This window comes from Brienomyrus brachyistius, unplaced genomic scaffold (genome assembly GCF_023856365.1).
Source record: "Brienomyrus brachyistius isolate T26 unplaced genomic scaffold, BBRACH_0.4 scaffold33, whole genome shotgun sequence".
NCBI lineage: Eukaryota > Metazoa > Chordata > Actinopteri > Osteoglossiformes > Mormyridae > Brienomyrus > Brienomyrus brachyistius.
Window position 1 is genome coordinate 1268844 of NW_026042308.1, and position 20745 is coordinate 1289588.

General features: G+C 46.8%; 2 protein-coding genes and 1 long non-coding RNA gene across 11 annotated transcripts in view; 1 reads left to right on the top strand and 2 right to left on the bottom strand.

Moving 5' to 3' along the window:
• The window catches only part of LOC125721462 (NACHT, LRR and PYD domains-containing protein 12-like), a 360988-nt gene that overhangs the window by 151327 nt on the left and 188916 nt on the right, over window positions 1-20745 (bottom strand). The window lies entirely within an intron of this gene.
• Window positions 1-20745, top strand: part of LOC125721472 (NACHT, LRR and PYD domains-containing protein 12-like) — a 114728-nt gene that overhangs the window by 73343 nt on the left and 20640 nt on the right. The window lies entirely within an intron of this gene.
• Window positions 1-20745, bottom strand: part of LOC125721517 (uncharacterized) — a 137379-nt gene that overhangs the window by 6569 nt on the left and 110065 nt on the right. Inside the window, exon 2 of one of the 2 annotated variants that reach the window (XR_007385793.1) lies at window positions 141-452. The exons of the other annotated variant lie outside the window; for it this stretch is intronic. This is a non-coding gene — a long non-coding RNA (uncharacterized LOC125721517). Of the gene's footprint in view, window positions 1-140; window positions 453-20745 lie in introns of those variants that run through there. 2 annotated transcript variants of the gene reach the window in all.

Genomic DNA, 20745 nt, shown 5'->3' on the forward strand with positions numbered 1-20745 from the left:
AACTTGGGCAGTCGAGTTTGGGACCCGGATAAAGGGGATTTAACCCAGAGGCTGCAAGATAGTATTTACCACTTTAGTCCTAATCAGGATAGAAGCCCAATCTGGAAAGTTTATAAAGAAGTTAGCAAATCAGACAGTCATGAAGTAATCAAGACAACATTTATTAAACATATTACAATATATAATTATTGACATGTGGCCACATACTTGTAAATACATTTGGACAAATACAATATTAAACAATCACATTCCTCAGCTGAGAGTGCACAAAGTTCTGCGGAAAGTATCTGACTACAGATGGACTTTCACGCAGTTCTCTGTGGGAGCTCTGATTACAGAGTGACTCCCCGACTTCTTCTGAGGCCCTTCCTTAAGTATCCAAACCAGGTGATGGCATGTCTCTGAAGACTGACCAATTTCGGTCAATAGTTAATTTTAGGGCCATTGCTGGCCTTGGTTCTCAAGTCCCCAGCCAATCAGATCACTTTAGGGGGTGGTCGTAATTCCCTTGTTCTGCCATGTGAGAGGCTCTCTCAGTTTGGTGGGTTTAGCCGAAGTTTCTGTAGTTCTCTTAGGGAAAACTATCCTGCCTTAAATCTGAGTGTATAACACTCGCCGTCTCATGCCTATTCAAACGAGACCAAACATGTGTGTATTTGTCCCTAACATCTATGTGTGGTGAGTTATCCTATTTCTAGTGGAAAAGGTGTCTGTGTCTGGGGACTGACAGCTGTTGTTCTGTGGATTGACTGTGGAACTCTGGCCACTCCAGGGGGTGAAAGGTCTTGCTTTTTCTGTATTGCTCCAGTTATTCTCAGGAGCCGGCAGGGCTTTGCCTTCCTTAAAAGGGATGGTTTGATGCGTGGAGTCCAATCTTGTCTGGGCCAGTGGATCCTTTTCTTGGAGTTCTGAAATAGACTGATGCAGGCTGATCAGAGTTGGGGCCTGCAGGACCTATAAGTTTTATGTCCTTACAAAAGAAACTTTCTGTGGGGTGCTGGGTGAGTGGTATGTAAGGCAAGGATGTCGGGGGATGGGGTTGTGTGCAAAGTCGAGGGGCCCCTGTCCCTGGGGATCCACTCTGCTATCTGTAGGTCGTTAAAACTTTGGGCAATAAAAGTTGGAGTGCTGGCCTCCCTTGTTATCTGTGTGTGTGGGGTCACGAACCCCCCTTTTGAGGCCTAGGCCAATGTGTGCCTTCTCGTACCAGGGTAGGCCTTGTCTCAGGCCACCTGGAATTTAAGCTTTGTGATATGTGCATGTGTGATCCTACACTACCCATAATATTTTACTGCTATGTAATGTTCTTATGATATAGACCTACATTCATTCAGTAAGGCACAATCATATAACAGCTCGACCTAACTTTCTGTAACCTAAACTATCAATTAATTGATACTCACACACCATTCACACACACGCAAGCACACCAACACACCACAATATGGTAACTCCAATTAACCTCATCGTGTTTTTGGACTGTGGGGGGGAAACCAGAGTACTTGGAGGAAACCCTACGATGACATGGGGAGAACATGCAGACTCCACACTCATGCAACCATGGGGGAGACTTGAGGCAACAGAAATCACGTCCAAAGTCAGTGGCACATTGTTACACGGTATTTAGGCGGCGCGTTTTATAAATGTGCGGGTGCATGATGCTTGTAATTGACACAGATACGTGCTGGAAGTGCACTAATGGTATTTTGTTCTTTTATTTCATTTATATGCAATTTATTATAGAATACAACTGCTTCTTTCATACTGTTTAATGAAACATCAAAAGAAAAATATTCATATATTAAGTAACAAACCATATAATAAAAAAATCAATCATTACCACAATTAAGCACATACTGTAATTGAAAGGACATTTGGATTGCTGAATATGCTTTTCACATATTTAGTTAAGTGAGGTGGACCATTACAATACAGCCATCAGAGGGTCATGGCATTATTTGTGGCATGTTGTATGTTGCATAACATTGCCATGTGTGACGGATTTCTGTTGGACATTGATGAGGACACATTAGAGGACTTTAGGAGGCATGATGCTGAACTGCATGCACTGATGGCAACAATGGAGTGGACACTGGTAGCAGCACGGGCAAGGAGGGTCAGCTGGCAGAAGAGCTGAAATTGTGAGATGTAGAAAAATAACAGCCCTATTGTTTTTTATTGGTAGAATTTAAAACACCTTAAACTGTAGGTTGTGCTTTGTTTGAACAAAGATTGCACTTTTATTTACATTTTACAAGCTGCAGACCTAAAATTAAAAACACCAAGCATGATTAAGTCCACATTGCCAGCTGCTGCTCTCATTCAGCAGCGAGCTTCTGTTTTCCTCACCTTCTGACATCATTATACTGCTTTTGGTACTGTGTGGATGATCTGGTAAGGCTAGAAAATAAGGACACACTCACTGCTACCTCATGCCATGCCTGTTTCACGCAGAGAGGGTTAGGTGGGCACCCTGTGCTGTCCCAATCAAGATGCTGCCCAGGGTGGCTGCTCATGTCACCCATACCAAAATCTGCCAATGGATCACCAGGCACAGTACCCAGCTTTGGAGGGAGTGGGGTACAGCACTCTGCCAATGGACTCTGGAGCAGTGGAAGCATTCTGTGGAGTGACAATTCATGCTTCTCTGTATGGCAATTTGATGGATGCATCTGGATTAGGCAGATGGCAGGAGAACGTTACCTGCCTGACTGCATTATGCCAGCTGTACAGTTTGGTGGGTGAGAGATAATGGTATGAGGGTGTTTATCAGGGGTTGGCATAGGCCCCTTAGTTCCAGTGAAGGGAACTCTTAATGCTTCACCATATGTTTTTGACAGGCCTACGTTGGGGAATGCCCTTTTCTGTTCCAGCATGACATAAAAACATGATTGAGTGAGTTTGGCGTAGAACAAATAGACTGGCCCAGACAAAGCTCTGACGTCAACCCCAGCACACTCCTTTGGGATGAACCAGAATGGGGATTACGAGTCAGGCCTTCATATCCAACATCAGTGCCGGACCTTGTAAATTCTCTTGCAGATTAATGGGCTTATTTGCACAGACACCCTCCAAAATCTTCCTTGATGAGTGGCAGCAGTTATATCTCCAAAGGGGGGTGAGGGGGGGCCTCAATATCGATGCCTAATAATTTAGAATGGGATGTCAACCTGTCAAGCAAAACAGCCTGACATCAATAAATACACCACCCACAGGGAAGAACTTCTTGAACAACCACAACTGTTCCATGTTGGTTACAAACAGAGAACATCCTGTAAGGTCAGTATTTGAGGATGAGGGATAATCTTTGTGTAGTTCTTTATAATCTTCTCTTACTAATAATAAAAGAGAGGGGGGACATTATATTTTAAGTAGGGATGTATTTTGGAGGGGGTGTCCCTGGTAGTGTATCGTCTTTACCTTCTTTACTTTACCCTCAGCTTGAGTACAGCTTTCCGCTCATTGGAGGGTAGATATATTGCGTAGGCTTTGGTCTTCTGAAAGTTCTGACTGACATAGACTCCAGGTCCAAGCAAGTCATCTCTGGACAGCCGAATTCTGTGCTTTGGAATATGTAATGCAGCTCTTAGGGTGGTACCATGGTACATGATGTATGTCTTCCTACCTCTCCTTATGTCATGCTCCAAATGGGATTCAAAAAATGCGCAAAAGTCATCTACAAATATGGCCAAGCTTCCCTGTGCAAACCAGTAAATTTACTTGTGCCTTAATAAACTGAGAGATCTGAGCAGCCCAGAATGTCCAGAAAACAAACATATACAGCATATGTGGGTAACTCATATACATGCCATGTAATATGCCTGAAATCAAAGGGATAAAAAACACTCAAAATGGACAGGCTTCAAAGGGTTAAAACCTTTTGGCTAAAATTGTGTAATATTGTGCCTCCCAAGCAGGTGTGACTCATCAAGGTATGGGCTCCACAAGACTTCTGCATTAGCCTTAAATAAATGATTGAATATTTACATGGACACACTTACTTTGTCATTTACATATTTTACTTGCACAGTTTCCATGAGGTAAAAATGTTAATACATAATTTCTTATGTTTTTATGTGAGCTAACTGCTGTGTACCAATTGGCTATTTGTCTTTTGTACTGAAGTAGTACTCAGTGTGTAACAGCCGTGGGATCTTGAATGGGTGGTGACATCAGGGTTGGTACGAACTGGTCCTGACATGTTAGTGGGGGAGGAGGAATGTCTACTGCTACATACAGAGCATGTATAAAAAACTAGCTGAAAAGGTCAGGAGGACTGCTGATTCATTTTATTATTATTGTTTTCATAGGTATTAACATACATAATATATAGATAGATAGTTACATTGTTGTGTTTTGTCACACTTTTTTGCGTCACAGAAAGAATGTCTGCCTCCTCATCTGTACAAGTCAAACTAAAATAACATACAGAGTTGGGGGGGGGGGGGGCAGATGGACACCAACAGAATTCATGGTGTTCTTTTAATGACAACAGTCTTTTAATGACAACAGTCAATATAACAACTGAACTAAACATCCATCCATCCATCCATTGTCCAAACCGCACATCCTAATGGGTCGCGGGGGGTCCGGAGCCTATCCCGGAAGCAATGGGCACGAGGCAGGGAACAACCCAGGATGGGGGGCCAGCCCATCGCAGGGCACACTCACACACCATTCACTCACACATGCACAACTACGGGCAATTTAGCAACTCCAATTAGCCTCAGCATGTTTTTGGACCGTGGGGGGAAACCGGAGTACCCGGAGGAAACCCCACGACGACATGGGGAGAACATGCAAACTCCGCACACATGTGACCCAGGCGGAGACTCAAACCCGGGTCCCAGAGGTGTGAGGCGACAGTGCTAACCACTGCACCACCATGCCGCCCCTGAACTAAACATCAGAACGTTTCTTTTTATGACAGTTACCCACAAAGTGTGCAGCTTTTGTCACTGCAGTGTATCTTCCTGGGCTTCTGGAAGAACATTTCTAGAGCCTCTTGATATACTCTTGAGTGGGAGTTATTCTCATCCATAATTTTACTAGAGACAAACATTCTGGCCACGGCCTTTTTGTCTCTTCCATTGTTTTTCTGAGCCTTGTTTTAATAGTGCCGTTAGTTCTCTCCACTAAGCCTGCACTCTGAGGGTGATAAGCACAATGATTCTTAAGCGTAAAACCGAGTGCTTGTGAACAAAGGGACATGGTCTGATTTACAAAATGAGTCCCATTGTCCGATCTTATAATATGAGGTATGCCATAGGTAGGGAAATAATGGCCTACCAAACATTTTGCAACGGTCATTGCATCACAGTGCTTTACAGGGTATATTTCTACCCACTTAGAAAAGGTGTCTATAATGACTAGACAGTACTTCTTCCCTTGTGACCAAGATAATTCAATAAAATCCATATGTACAACTTGAAACGGGTACTCAGCTACAGGGAACTGGCCACGTTTTGGTCTCATGTTACCCTGTGCATTATGTTTACAGCAAATTAAGCATGTTCTACAAAATTGCTTTGCATAATCAGAAAAATTTATAACATAAAAGTATTGCTGGATAATATGTACCATCCCTCCTGTTGAGACATGAGTATTTCCATGGCTCACTAAGGCAGCTGTTTTGTATAAGTTTTTTGGTAGGATGGGCTTGTCATTCATATAGTAAACTTTCCTTTGCTGTATTGCTCCTCTCTTGATCCAACTCTGTATTTCTGTTTTAGGAGCATGAATCTGTGCATCACACAGCACATCACTATCTATGAAAAGAATGTCTGCCACCGATAAGGTGGGCTGTTTCAGTGCCGCTTCTTTGGCAGTTTTATCTGCAAAGTTGTTTCCTTTAGCTATTGTTGAAGCATCGGTTTGGTGTGCTTTACATTTGCACAGTGCAAGGCGAGTCGGTAATTGTACAACATCTAATAATCTAAGTAGTAAGTTTGTGTGAGTTAGAGACGTTCCCTGCGATGTTTTAAAACCTCTATTTTTCCACACTCTTGCATGGTGATGAACAGCTCCAAACACATATTGACTATCAGTGTAGATAGTAAGTGACTTGTTCTTGAACAGTTCACATGCCCTCATCACAGCATAGAGTTCAGCCGCTTGTGCTGAACAAGTAGAAGGGAGTGCATTGGCTTCTAACACTTCAGTAGATGTAACTACAGCATACCCAACTTTATTTTTTCCCATATCATTTTTTGATGCTGAGCCATCTACATAAACAACTTCTGATCCTGGTATGAAAGTTTGCAGAATATCTGCTCTTGGTTTTGTTTGTTCTTCTATTGTTGCTTTGCAAGAATGTGGCTCCCCATCCTCTGCGGTGGGGAGGAGCGTGCTAGGGTTCAATAGGCCACACCGCTGAAGTTCAATGTTAGGTTGTGAGAGCAAAAGTGACACTAAGGTGAGATGTCTTGCATGTGTTAGGAACGGAAGCGGTGTCTGCAATAAGATTAGAGACACAGAATGAGGAACTTTAAGTATGATGAACAAAGTACCAATTCTGCTGACACCTTTACTGCTTCTGCAGCAGCTGCACATGCCTGTAAACACTGTGGAAAGCCAGCTGCTACTGCATCTAATCGTTTTGAATAGAATGCTAACGGTCTCTCTTTTGCTCCGAATGGCTGTGTTAATACTGCTTTCATATAACCTTGATTAGCATCTACACATAGGGTGAATGGTTGTTGATAATCTGGTAGAGCAAGGGTCACATTGGTTTGCAACATTCTTTTTAAATTTGTAAAAGCATTTTCTCCGTCCTTAGTCCATTGTATTTTGTCCTTTAGAGTCATCTCCTTCCCGTATATTAAATTTTGCAAAGGTTGAACTAGAAAAGCATAATCTGGTAACCATTCTCTACAATAATTGCAAAGCCCTAAAAAGGACATCATCTGTTGTTTAGTCTGTGGTTTAGGTGCTTCCTGTATAGCCTGTTTCCTTGTCTCTAGCAGCGAGCGACCTTTTTGTGAAAGGTTATGCCCTAAATATACAACTGTCTTTTATTATCTCTTAATTTACTCTGTTCTAACCATGCATCAGAAAAAACATATTCTTTTTTTCTGTCTTTACCTTCTTTCTTATTGGTTGTCTGTAACATCTCCAGTTTTAAGTTTCCCTGTAATTTTAATATATCTGGAGTGTGGAGTTTTCCTTCAAACCCATGTTTTTTCCTCCATCTCTGACTACTTATTTGTCCTGATCCTGGCTTATATCCTTCCATAAACTTCTCATTTCCCTCTAGTTCCATTTGTTTACTTTGATTCTTCCCCATTGTTACCTTTTAATGGATACACTACAAAAATAAAAAATCCTAAAAACAAGTCTCTGGCATGAGACCTCAGGAGGACACTAACACGGCCTTCTACTGCTCACTATTAGAGCAGCGGTGTTAGTTTTCAGGGATGAAACCTGTCCTTTATCCTTCAGTCACCAGTATGTTGTTGCTTTTAGGGTGGATCGTGTAGGTTAATCTAAAACCTATAAAAACACATCCACATACAACACTGTATATATTTCCAACAACGCCTACTTTCTCTCCCGGTTAATTTCGGCTAACCTCAACCACATGCATGTCTTGGCCACCTACTCACTTAGGTGCCATATCTCTCACCTGTATAGTGTGCTCTCTGATCCGTCACCGAGGTCCTTCAGACATCACCAGACGTCGAGCGCAGTTCTAACCACCGGCCTGATGACGAATTCACATCACAGGTCTTTCTTGCACCCGACTTCGAGTGGCTGTCGACAGACTTCGGTGTTGCTTCTCTCGGCGTACTGGAGACGTCTTCGGGGATCCTCGGATCCGGCTCGAAGGACCAAATTCTATGTTGGGGAAAGCGCCCGGCGTTTCCACCCCAACTCCACATTTACGAGACACACACAGGTTACAGTTTTACTTGCAAGGGTACCCACACTCTCTGCATTGCAAACTACAGCAGAATGTGTTACAAAGGGTGGTTCCCCTTGGCTTCTTTATTTATAGTCAGTGGGGGGCGCAAGAGAGGGAAGTGAGATTCTTATCTAAGTAGGCAGCTGTTACCCACCTACTTAGAGTACAATAGCTAAGAGTATGTGGCTAGAAGATAAGAAATAACGTATACATATATATTTATACTCATTGCTGATCATACAGAAATGATTAACAACTGTTTCTTCAACCTAACAATAATAAAAAAACATATATTTTTGTCTGCTTTTCAAATGGTTGATGCGACATATTTTCCAACGTGTGCTCTCTGTCCGCTGGTGGGAGTGTGCTCACCTGTGTGTGCGCGCACGTGTCTGTGTGTGTGCATGGGGCGGAACTCCGCCATGACTGATACAGAGAGCAGAGGAGAATTGTAAACGTGATTGTGTAGAGACAAAAATGTTGTGCAAAATTTAAATAAAACTTACTTGACCTTCAAGGGGGGACAAACACACACACACTATCATGGTGGCGTTCGCAGATGCAGTGGCCCGGGGCCCCCGTGTAGATGCCACTTTTTCATTTATTTTGTGAATTTTTGTTTACTTTTAGTCACAGTGAGCCACGGTTTGCAGTTACGACAGGGTCATGCAACATACAGTCCGCAGGAAATTCGGAATACCGGTTTAAAAGGTTTTATCCCGGCTCCACCTCCCAACATCCAGGAGGAGATACTCTGTACATGGGTGCCTGCCTGGATCACCACCTGGACAAAGAGATGGCACAGGCGGACATGGGAGAGAAAGCAGACATGGGGTAAGAGAGCCGGCATTCATGCTAGGCTAAAGAGCTCCCCGAACAAAGCTCCTCTACCCAGCCTGTGAATACTCAGTATATAGCTAAAAAGATAGATGAGTTGAGGCTGAAGATTTTGTCACAAAAGCTGAACAGTTGCACTTCAGTTTTCACGGATACCTGCCTGAATGCTGACATCCCCGACTCGCCTATAAAGTTAGCTGACCAGACTGTTTACTGGGTGGATCGCACTGCTCAATCCAGAAAAGACAAAGGCGGCGGCGTGTGCATCTATGTGAGTAACTCTTGGTGTACGTCCACGAACATTACAGAACAATACTGTTCACCAGACCTGGAATTTATTATGCTGAAGAGCAGAACGTTTTATCTACCGAGGGAATTCATCAGTGTTTCTCACCGCCGTCTGCATCCCCCCTCAAGCTAATGCCAAGCTAGCACTCCCTAAGCTGCATGATGCTTCAAGCGTACTGCAAAACAACCACCCAGACGCTGCATTGATCATTGCGGGGGATTTTAATCACACCAAGCTACCCAAATTCTGCCAGTTTGTTGGTTTTCCAACCAGAGGAAATAACACGTCGGATCATGTGCAACATAGCAAACGCTTACAAAGCGCCCCCCTCCCCCCACACCAGTCAGTCTGATCACATCTCTTTGTCCCTGACCCCTGCATACAAACCCCTCACTGCCAGAACAAAGCCCACTGTACAGACCATCAGAGTCTGGCCCTAAGGAGCCATGACCAGACTACAGGGGTGTTTTGATGACTGGAAATTGTTTAAACTGGAATCCACAAAGGACAACCACACCGACTTGAATGTATATCCATCCTCTGTTGTTTTCTATGTAGGGAGCTGTCCACTGGTCCAAGGGCGCAGCCGAAGGCTATGAATGCGTGTTGGTCCTTCTGAGCACTCCTGGGAATTACTTACCCTTTTTTAATATATAAAGTATTCTTTTATTCACATATCTGACTCCATTTTATTAAAGACCTTAGGAGTCCGCCAGATTCGCCTCAGCTTGTTCCACAGGGTTTGTCCTAAAGGTACGGAAATCGCCACCATTTAAGACAATGTCAGCCTCTGATTATTCGGGTCCCTCGACCTATATAATTCCCCAAAGGCTCAGTGTCTGCCAATCACTGAGCTTGTGGGTGCCTCAGAGATTAAGCCAATGTTTACCCAAACCACACGTACGTCCACCTCAGAGGCTCAGCCGGGGGCAGCCCATATCATAACATGTGTCAACCTCAGCAGCTGTGAAGGCGCACTTTTCGTAGCGGTAGTTTGTACGAGGTTTACTTTGGGCTCGTCTCAGGGACTCCGCCGATGCCGCCCATTGTCTTACCATGTGAGCGTCTCAGGGACTATGCCCGGTGCCTAGGAACATAGTGTGTACGCCCCTCAGAGGGTAGACCGGTACCTTTCATCAGCATGTGTTGACCTCAGAGGTTACGTCGGCCCATAACTGAGCTTGTGCGAACTCCAGAGGTGTAGTTTTCGTATCCACCTAACTTAACCTGGGCAGTCGAGTTTGGGACCCGGATAAAGGGGATTTAACCCAGAGGCTGCAAGATAGTATTTACCACTTTAGTCCTAATCAGGATAGAAGTCCAATCTGGAAAGTTTATAAAGAAGTTAGCAAATCAGACAGTCATAAAGTAATCAAAACAACATTTATTAAACATACTACAATATACAATTATTGACATGTGGCCACATACTTGTAAATACATTTGGACAAATACAATATTAAACAATCACATTCCTCAGCTGAGAGTGCCCAAAGTTCTGCGGAAAGTATCTGACTACAGATGGACTTTCACACAGTTCTCTGTGGGAGCTCTGATTACAGAGTGACTCCCCGACTTCTTCTGAGACCCTTCCTTAAGTATCCAACCCAGGTGATGGCTTGTCTCTGAAGACTGACCAATTTCGGTCAATGGTTAATTTTAGGGACATTGCTGACCTTGGTTCTCAAGTCCCCAGCCAATCAGATCACTTTAGGGGGCGGTCATAATTCCCTTGTTCTACCATGTGAGAGGGTCTCTCAGTTTGGTGGGTTTAGCTGAAGTTTCTATACTTCTCTTAGGGAAAGCTATACTATTAAAAGTTAAATCTATAGTAAAAAAGAAATTAGGGTTTAATCAAATAAAATTACAAATACCACCAAGTGTGGCAGAATTCCTTAATCTAAAAACCCCTAAATTACTGTCTAAAATATACAGGACACTTTCTAAAATGGATGAATCAATATCCCTTCCCATTGAAAAATGGGAGGCAGATCTATCAGTCAGCTGGGACCACAATTTCTGGTCTAAGATACGTTTAAAAACCTTTACGCTGATTAGAAATCCCAGTATACAGTTAATACAATACAAAATCCTGCATAGAGTGCACTATACAGGGCATCGGATGTTCAGGATGGGTTTTACGTCTTCTAACAACTGCTTACACTGTCAAGGCGACACACCTGACAGTTACATCCACGCTTTTTGGTTCTGTCCACCTACTCAGATGTTCTGGCTCAGGATCTGTGAAGACTTTTCAAAGTGTCTGAGATGTACCATTCTAGCCTCTCCTTCAGTCTGCTTGTTGGGCGACCTAGATGGTGTCACTACATATTTTAACACAACCCACATGGCTTTCACCGCCTTATGCATTGCTAAGAAGACTGTCCTTATGAACTGGAAGAATAAAAATAACCTTAATATCACCCAATATAGAGACAGTTTGTTGAACCATATTAGTCTTGATACAGCTTCTGCCGCCACACTAGATCAATCTCTCTGGGCTCCTTTGATCAGCTCCATCACCTAGTGGGGGTGGGGGGTCAGGGTTTTGTACTGCTTTGGTCGGTGTCGTTGGCATGTGGGGGGCATATTGGCTCGGGGCGTCTGGGGGTTCCCTGGGGGTGGGTTGCTGGGGGGGTTCGGCGCTGGGACTGCGGTCCTGGCCTGGATGGGGCTTTGGTGGCTCTTGGGTGGGGTCCTTCTGGCGGCTGCAGGCGGCGCTGCTGGGGGAGCCTGTGCCGGCGGACGTAGGTTACCGGCCTGGTGGCCGTGCTGCTCCTGGGTAGATCCGGGGCGGGCTTGGGGTTCTGGGGGCGCTCTGCCTCCGGGCCGGGGGTTCCGGCTGGGCTGGGGGGGCTGGTCGGGGTCTGGGCTGGTGGGCTTCTCAGCTGCTGCGGGGTCCGGGGTGATCTTCTGGTCTCCTCTCCAGAGGAAAAATAGGGGTCCACATAGAGTATATATGGGGAGTGAGAGTATGTGTACAGCGTTCATTTCTGTGTGTCTAAATGTTGGGTGAATGTGTAAATATTTGTTTATGTCTGCATGAGGGTGGGAACGTATGCTTGTATATGTGTGTGCCTGTTTGTCTATACGCATGTGTCAGGTTGGGTCCTAGACTCCACCCGAACATCTCGGGCTCCGGCCGCTGGTGCGTTTGTGGTTCTCAATGTCCGGGGCTGGGTGCTCGGGTGGGTGCTGGCTCACCCTCGGCGGTTGCCTGGCGGGATCTGGCCCTCCTGGCTCTGTTGGGCCCTTGCTGGGGGGTGGGGGGGCCCTTGGATCTCTGGGCCCAGGGCCTGGTCTGCCCTGGTGGTGCCGGCCGCCGGCGGATGGCCTCCCTCCAGAGCTCTCCTCTGCCCTTTTTTGGGTGAGGGGCTGCTATTCTCCCTGCGGTGGTCCTCCGGGGGCTCCCATGCCCTGGGGGGCCTCTGGATGTCTGGGTTCGGGCCTCCTCTGTGTCTGCTTCATGTTAAGTCAAGTCAAGTCAAGTAGGTTTTATTGTCATTTCAACCATACACACAGTATATAGAGAAATGAGATAACGTTCCTCCAGGACCATGGTGCAACACAGAGCAGGACAAAGACAGAGCAACATCATAAGTGCAGACAGGACAGCATAAGAGTGCAGACTGACAAGACAAGACAACATGCAGTGCAAATTAACGGTGGTATCAGTCTGGATACAGTATTTAAGTTACTGTATGATTATATGTGCAAAAATGCTGTGCAAAAATGCCGTGGTATAGAAGAGTAAGGAGTTGGGAGGCAATAAATAACAATAAATATTATATACAGATGTACAGATCTGTATGTGTGTGTGTGTGTGGGGGGGGGTCGTCCATAGAGCAGTTGGGACGGTATGCAAACTGCAGGGGGTCCAGTGAGGCTGGCAGTAGGGACTTGATGTGCCTCATGACGAGCCTCTCGAAGCACTTCATGATGATGAGCATGAGTGCAACGGGACGATAGTCATTGAGGCAGGACACTATAGACTTCTTTGGCACGGGGATGATGGTGGCGGTTTTGAAGCATGTTGGGATGACTGTGGTGCTCAGGGAGATGTTGAAGATGTTTGTGAGAACATCAGTCAGCTGTTCTGCACATCCTCTGAGCACAGAACCAGGGATGTTGTCTGGTCCAGCAGCTTTCCGCGGACAGCAGAGTTTTCCTCACATCAGCCACGGTCAGATAGAGCACCTGGTCGTTGGGAGGTGGGATGGACTTCCTCACTGCCATGCTGTTTTGGGCTTCAAACCGTGCGTAGAAGTTATTCAGCACGTCTGGAAGGGAGGCCTCACCGTCACAGGCAGGTGGAGATGCCCTGTAGTTGGTGATGGCCTGGATGCCCTGCCACATGTGCCGAACATCCCCAATGTCTTTGAAGTGGCTGTGTAGTATCTGGGCGTGGGCACGCTTCGCCGCTCTGATGGCCCTGGACAGGTTAGCCCTTGCTGTTCTCAGGGCAGCCTTGTCACCTGATTTGAAGGCGATGTCACGGGTTCTCAGCAGCGTGCACACCTCCATAGTCATCCAGGGCTTCCAGTTGGAGCGTGTGGTGATGTTCTTGGAGACAGTGACATCATCGATTCACTTACTGATGTAGCCTGTGTCCGATGTTGTGTACTCCTCTAGGTTGGTAGTCACCGTAGGTTGCAGCCTCCCTGAACATGTCCCAGTCAGTGCGCTCAAAACAGTCCTGAAGAGCAGAGATGGCTCCTGGGGGCCAGATCTTTGTCTGCTTCTGGACGGGTTTGGTGCATCTGACTAGAGGTCTGTAGGCTGGAATGAGCATGATTGACACGTGATCAGAGAATCCGAGGTGGGGGCAGGGCTCAGCGCAGAACGCGCCAGGGATATTTGTATAAGCACAGTCCAGCATGTTCACCCCCCTCGTCAGAAAGTCCACATGCTGCTAGAATTTTGGGAGAACTGTCTTGAGATTTGCATTATTAAAGTTTCTAGCAATGATAAACAGTCTGTCGGGACTGTTCCCTCGGTAAATAAAAAGGTCTGCATCTGACTGTCATAAACTCCAGCAGCGGTGAACAGTGGTTCGAGATCAGCGCAGCGTTCACACACCAGTCCGAATTGATATAAATGCAGATCCCTCCGCCTCGTGCTTTGTGGCTGAGAGTAGCATCACGGTCGCTACGGTACATTAGCATGTTCTTAATAGCCGTGGCCGTCTCGATGTCGTTGAGCCATGTCTCCGATAAGCACAACAGTTCCTAAATTCATGCTGGGTGGATTTCTGGAGTCGGATGTAGTCCATTTTATTGTCCAGGGACCGGACATTAGCGAGGAAGATGGATGGGATCGCTGGCCGGCTAGCATTACCTTTTAGCCTAGCATGGACCCCCGCTCGCTTGCCGCACTTCCGTTTCCTCGGACACCGATGTGATGTCTCCTCCCCCGGCCGTTGGCATCAGGCAGCATTGTGGTCTAGGGGTCCGGTCCGCGTAGCAGGCAGAGATCACGGATGCACATGTTGGCGGTGTTTGGTGTGGAGTTTAGTTAAAAAAACACACATTTGCACCAAAGTGTTGGACCTGGAGTGGCCGCTGCGACCTAGCGCAGTTAGGAAACTGAAGTTTCATTTTCAGTTTTCCAGTCCTGCATTACATACCTCTGTACCAGTGACAGTACTGGATCTTTCGCTGTCCACACTGGTTTGCTTTGCCATCACTGGAGAATTTGACAGTCTCCAATTTATCCTGCGGCCCTCTCATCCTTTCCCAGAAGAAAAGTCATTCCCAGGAAATATCAGACCCATCTCACACCTAGGGGGCTGCTAAGGTGTGGCGGTTACATTTACCCACAACCCCCCCCCCCAGCCCTTTGTTTCACTCAACAAGCCAACTTAGAGCAGGTGGGAAGTGAAACTACCCAGGAGGATAGATATGTGGACACTGACAACCTTCCTCAGACTGAATAAGCTGCTTGGATGAGCAGTGAAACGTTTCTACCTTTCAGAGAGAAGTCCAGTTGCCATGGCTTAACCACTAGACAAGCAGTTCACATTTGTTCACATTGACCGTGAGACACACACTCCGCCCCTAATAGATGTAATCTCACTTGAGACTTTTGAAGAAACTTGAAGGTTCTGGATTTGGCTGCTTTTACCAAACACATAAAGACACAATGTATGACTATGTAATGTGTCACTTTTTCTCTGAAAGAGCGGATAAGCTTAATTTTCCATTTGAATAAAGTGGACAGGAACTTCCTCGGTTTCATGTACCCCATCCTGCTCTCTGTGTGAGAGACAGCCTTTGGGGTCAGAGTCCAGGGTCGGCCAGCATGCAGCACTCCTGGGGCAGCTGGGATTAAGAGTCAAAGGTTCAGCTTTTATATGATTATTCAGCTGGCCACAGGATTCAATCCCACAACCATCTAGGCACTGACATAGATCCCAGTCCTGCTTTCTATGTAAGACACAGTCGTTGGGGTCAGAGCCCAGGGTCGGCCAGCATGAAGCGCCCGATGAGCAGCTGGGATTAAGGCTCAAGGGTTCATCTTTTATATTATTACTCAGCCGGCCACAGGATTCAATCCCACAACTTTCTGGACACTAGCACTAATCATGGTCCTGTTATCTGCCCCCCCACTTTTCCTCACAGCTGCAGACCCTTTGCTGGACAGGCGATTGGGACACAGACAGAAAATGTGACCCCTACAAAACAGCTCATTTCAGCCAGTTGTTAAGTTTTTGTAACATACTAAAATAAATTGTATCTCATAGCAAAGTAAAGCATTTTATTTCCTTCAAGTATAAGAAGAGCAGCTCTATAAAGCAAGACAAAATAAAGTACAAAAAGAAAGCAGTACAAATCAAAGTATAAATTCGAAATATAACTTTAAAAAGTATTTTAACTTTTTAACCCAATAGTGTTTGTTGCTGCTCCGCCCATTACCTGCAGAATAAGGAAATCGCTGCACCTTAACAGCGGTGATTCTCTCTACAACGTCAGTCTCACCTACATACTGTACGTCTGCCTCCCCAGCCGGTTACCATTCAAGGTAAGACTGACAAATTTAGCAAAATGACATCAGTTATTTTAATAGCCTTTATTGTTTTTAATTTGAGGGCTAGAAGTGTGGAATGCTGAAGATTCAAGTAACAAAAATGTTGAAAACTTTTATGAATTTATTTTAAACGACTATAATTAGTCAGATAAGATTGTTCCTATTAGCCATAACTCTCTTTGCGTGTGTGTCTCAGTGTTCCTCTGTCAGCTTTTTGTAGGGTATTCTTACTTACACAGTACATTACTACATCAGGCGGTTCTAGACCCTATTTGGGGGGGGGGGGGTGCAGGTTCAGCTGCCTTGTGTTTTGTCTTAGCCCCCCCTGAAAAGCAATGATTCCTGTAGAAAGTCCCGTATTTCTTCAGGATGGCTGAGCCCCCCTGAGTTAAATCATTGAATCGCCCCTGAATAGAACAATGTGCTGATAGTGACAGACAGAGGGGTTTCTTTTCTTTATACTTATTCAGGTCACACATATATCCGTTGATAGAGAGCTTTTTGGACATGTCTAAACAGCCTGAGCACAGAATCCCAGCACGTAAGAGGACAGATGGTAGCAACAATGCTTTAAAACAATTAAGGGAGTTCCCTTTAAATCCTCACATGAAACAACATGCCTGAGTATCTGTATATACTGAGCATTTAAACTTTGCGTTAACATTGTTGTCTGTATCCAGTATTCATGAATTGTAACAAAATGGTGAGATTTTCTTGTAATATATAAATGGTGACATTCCGTTTAGGGGTTCTGCCATTAATGAATAGGGATTTGCAGTCAGTAAATGGTAACATGACTTTAAGTATTAGGATTTTACAGTTTTTCTCAATTTCTTTGACAAAATTTTCACATCAAGAATGGTAAATGGACTGCATTTATATAGCGCTTTCGAGTACTCAAAGCGCTTTACATTTAATGCCTCACATTCACCCATTCACACACCACATTCATACATATCATGAATGTCATTCTCCTTACTTTCCTTATTCTTAACAATTTTCAAAGCAGTTATGCATTTCCTCACCCGAATGAGCATTTCTCATTGTGTTTTTACACATTAAAGATGTTTTGTCATTGTGTTGATGCATTACTTATCCTACTCAAAGAAACAGGTTGTATTTTGGTCAGTCATAATTACAGATCACTCAGTCACCTTAATACTGTCCAGCATTGCAATGATGTTTTCAAATAAATCATTTTAAACTGTTTTCAGATATGAATGTATAAGCAAGGCCAATTACACGGTTAGTAGTAAATTGTCCTTCAACTGAAAGCAAATAGAAGCAGAACATGTGTAACTGAAACCAATAGAAGCACACGCTCTGAATCTTGTATTACTGGTGACTATCATGGCACTGCAGTAATTACACAGAAGCTAATATGACGCTCATGTTTAACCCAGTGAACAGTGCAGAACATGGAGCAGGAAGAAGGTGTCAGGTAAAGAAGCGAGATTTGTGAGAGGACGTGATGTCTGAATGTCTGGTATGGCAAGGGGGAGAGGACCACACAGAGAACATGGGGCTCAGGGGCAGGAGTAAAGGGAGAGGAGCACACAGAGAACATAGGGCTCAGGGGCAGGAGTAAAGGGAGAGGAACAAACAGAGAACATGGGGCTCAGGGGCAGGAGTAAAGGGAGAAGAGCACACAGAGAACATGGGGCTCAGGGGCAAGAGTTGAGGGAGAGGAGCACACAGAGAACATGGGGCTCAGGGGCAGGAGTAGAGGGAGTGGAACACAGAGAACATGGGGCTCAGGGGCAAGAGTTGAGGGAGAGGAGCACACAGAGAACATGGGGCTCAGGGGCAGGAGTAGAGGGAGAGGAGCACACAGAGAACATGGGGCTCAGGGGCAGGAGTAGAGGGAGTGGAACACAGAGAACATGGGGCTCAGGGGCAGGAGTAGAGGGAGTGGAGCACACAGAGAACATGGGGCTCGGGGGCAGGAGTGGAGGGAGTGGAGCACATAGAGAACATGGGGCTCAGGGGCAGGAGTAGAGGGAGTGGAGCACACAGAGAACATGGGGCTCAGGGGCAGGAGTAGAGGGAGTGGAGCACACAGAGAACATGGGGCTCAGGGGCAGGAGTAGAGGGAGTGGAGCACACAGAGAACATGGGGCTCGGGGGCAGGAGTGGAGGGAGTGGAGCACATAGAGAACATGGGGCTCGGGGGCAGGAGTAGAGGGAGAGGAGCACACAGAGAACATGGGGCTCAGGGGCAGGAGTAGAGGGAGTGGAGCACAGAGAACATGGGGCTCAGGGGCAGGAGTAGAGGGAGAGGAACACAGAGAACATGGGGCTCAGGGGCAGGAGTGGAGGGAGAGGAGCACACAGAGAACATGGGGCTCAGGGGCAGGAGTAGAGGGAGAGGAGCACACAGAGAACATGGGGCTCAGGGGCAGGAGTAGAGGGAGAGGAGCACACAGAGAACATGGGGCTCAGGGGCAGGAGTAAAGGGAGAGGAGCACAGAGAGAACATGGGGCTCAGGGGCAGGAGTAGAGGGAGAGGAGCACACAGAGAACATGGGGCTCAGGGGCAGGAGTAAAGGGAGAGGAGCACAGAGAGAACATGGGGCTCAGGGGCAGGAGTAGAGGGAGAGGAGCACACAGAGAACATGGGGCTCAGGGGCAGGAGTGGAGGGAGAGGAGCACACAGAGAACATGGGGCTCAGGGGCAGGAGTGGAGGGAGAGGAGCACACAGAGAACATGGGGCTCAGGGGCAAGAGTTGAGGGAGTGGAACACAGAGAACATGGGGCTCAGGGGCAGGAGTAGAGGGAGAGGAACACAGAGAACATGGGGCTCAGGGGCAGGAGTAGAGGGAGAGGAACACAGAGAACATGGGGCTCAGGGGCAGGAGTAGAGGGAGAGGAACACAGAGAACATTGGGCTCAGGGGCAGGAGTGGAGGGAGTGGAACACAGAGAACATGGGGCTCAGGGGCAGGAGTAGAGGGAGAGGAACATGGAGAACATGGGGCTCAGGGGCAGGAGTGGAGGGAGTGGAGCACACAGAGAACATGAGGCTCAGGGGCAGGAGTAGAGGGAGAGGAGCACACAGAGAACTTGGGGCTCAGGGGCAGGAGTAGAGGGAGAGGAATACAGAGAACATGGAGCTCAGGGGCAGGAGTAGAGGGAGAGGAGCACACAGAGAACATGGGGCTCAGGGGCAGGAGTGGAGGGAGAGGAGCACACAGAGAACATGGGGCTCAGGGGCAGGAGTAGAGGGAGTGGAACACACAGAACGTGGGGCTCAGGGGCAGGAGTTGAGGGAGTGGAGCACACAGAGAACATGGGGCTCAGGGGAAGGAGTAGAGGGAGAAGAATACAGAGAACATGGAGCTCAGGGGCAGGAGTAGAGGGAGAGGAGCACACAGAGAACATGGGGCTCAGGGGCAGGAGTAGAGGAAGAGGAGTACACAGAGAACATGGGGCTCAGGGGCAGGAGTAGAGGGAGTGGAACACAGAGAACATGGGGCTCAGGGGCAGGAGTAGAGGGAGTGGAACACAGAGAACATGGGGCTCAGGGGCAGGAGTAGAGGGAGAGGAGCACACAGAGAACATGGGGCTCAGGGGCAGGAGTGGAGGGAGAGGAGCACACAGAGAACATGGGGCTCAGGGGCAGGAGTAGAGGGAGAGGAGCACACAGAGAACATGGGGCTCAGGGGCAGGAGTAGAGGGAGAGGAGCACACAGAGAACATGGGGCTCAGGGGCAGGAGTAAAGGGAGAGGAGCACAGAGAGAACATGGGGCTCAGGGGCAGGAGTAGAGGGAGAGGAGCACACAGAGAACATGGGGCTCAGGGGCAGGAGTAAAGGGAGAGGAGCACAGAGAGAACATGGGGCTCAGGGGCAGGAGTAGAGGGAGAGGAGCACACAGAGAACATGGGGCTCAGGGGCAGGAGTGGAGGGAGAGGAGCACACAGAGAACATGGGGCTCAGGGGCAGGAGTGGAGGGAGAGGAGCACCTGTGCCGCCTCTGTCACCTGCCTGCGGGAACGATGTGCCGCAAACTCCAAACCTGAGAAGGTCATGCCGGCTGTAGATGTTGTCGGCTCGGCAAAATGTATGAGAAGTAGCAATACTATCACACACTTCCACATGAAACACTGAAATGAAGAGCACCGAGCCACTGCGCCCATGTGTGCCCGGTGGGAAAACTGCAGGGGGTCTAGCGGGTGTCCTGAGGCCTTCTTCAGATGGGCCAACACCAGACGTTCAAGCGACTTCATGAGCAGTGATGTCAGGGCGACAGCTCTGTAGTCATTCAGTCCAGTGATGAAGGCTTTCTTGCAAACCGGGATTGTGGTGGTGCGTTTGAAGCAGGTGGGAACTTCATACAGCTCCATGGATCTGTTGAAGATCTGAGTGAAGACTCTCATCGTTGGTATTATTCCGCATAACACTTCACTTGACATGGAGCGAAACATATACAGGGTTTCTGTGGGTCCATAAAAAGTGTGTAATCTAATCCTCTGAATTTTAGGCCTTAAAATGTGCCAAATGCGATATTCACAGGTATTAAAATTCACTGCATTATTAATTTAGAGTTACAGTAGGGTCCATGGATTCAATTATCTGCAGTTTACTGCAGTTTGAAAAAAAGTAAAAAAATTTCAGAGCAGATCATAAGTTTAAATCACGTGCCTACTAAAAGCTACCAGGCCATATGCCAGTGAGTACCTACTAAAAGC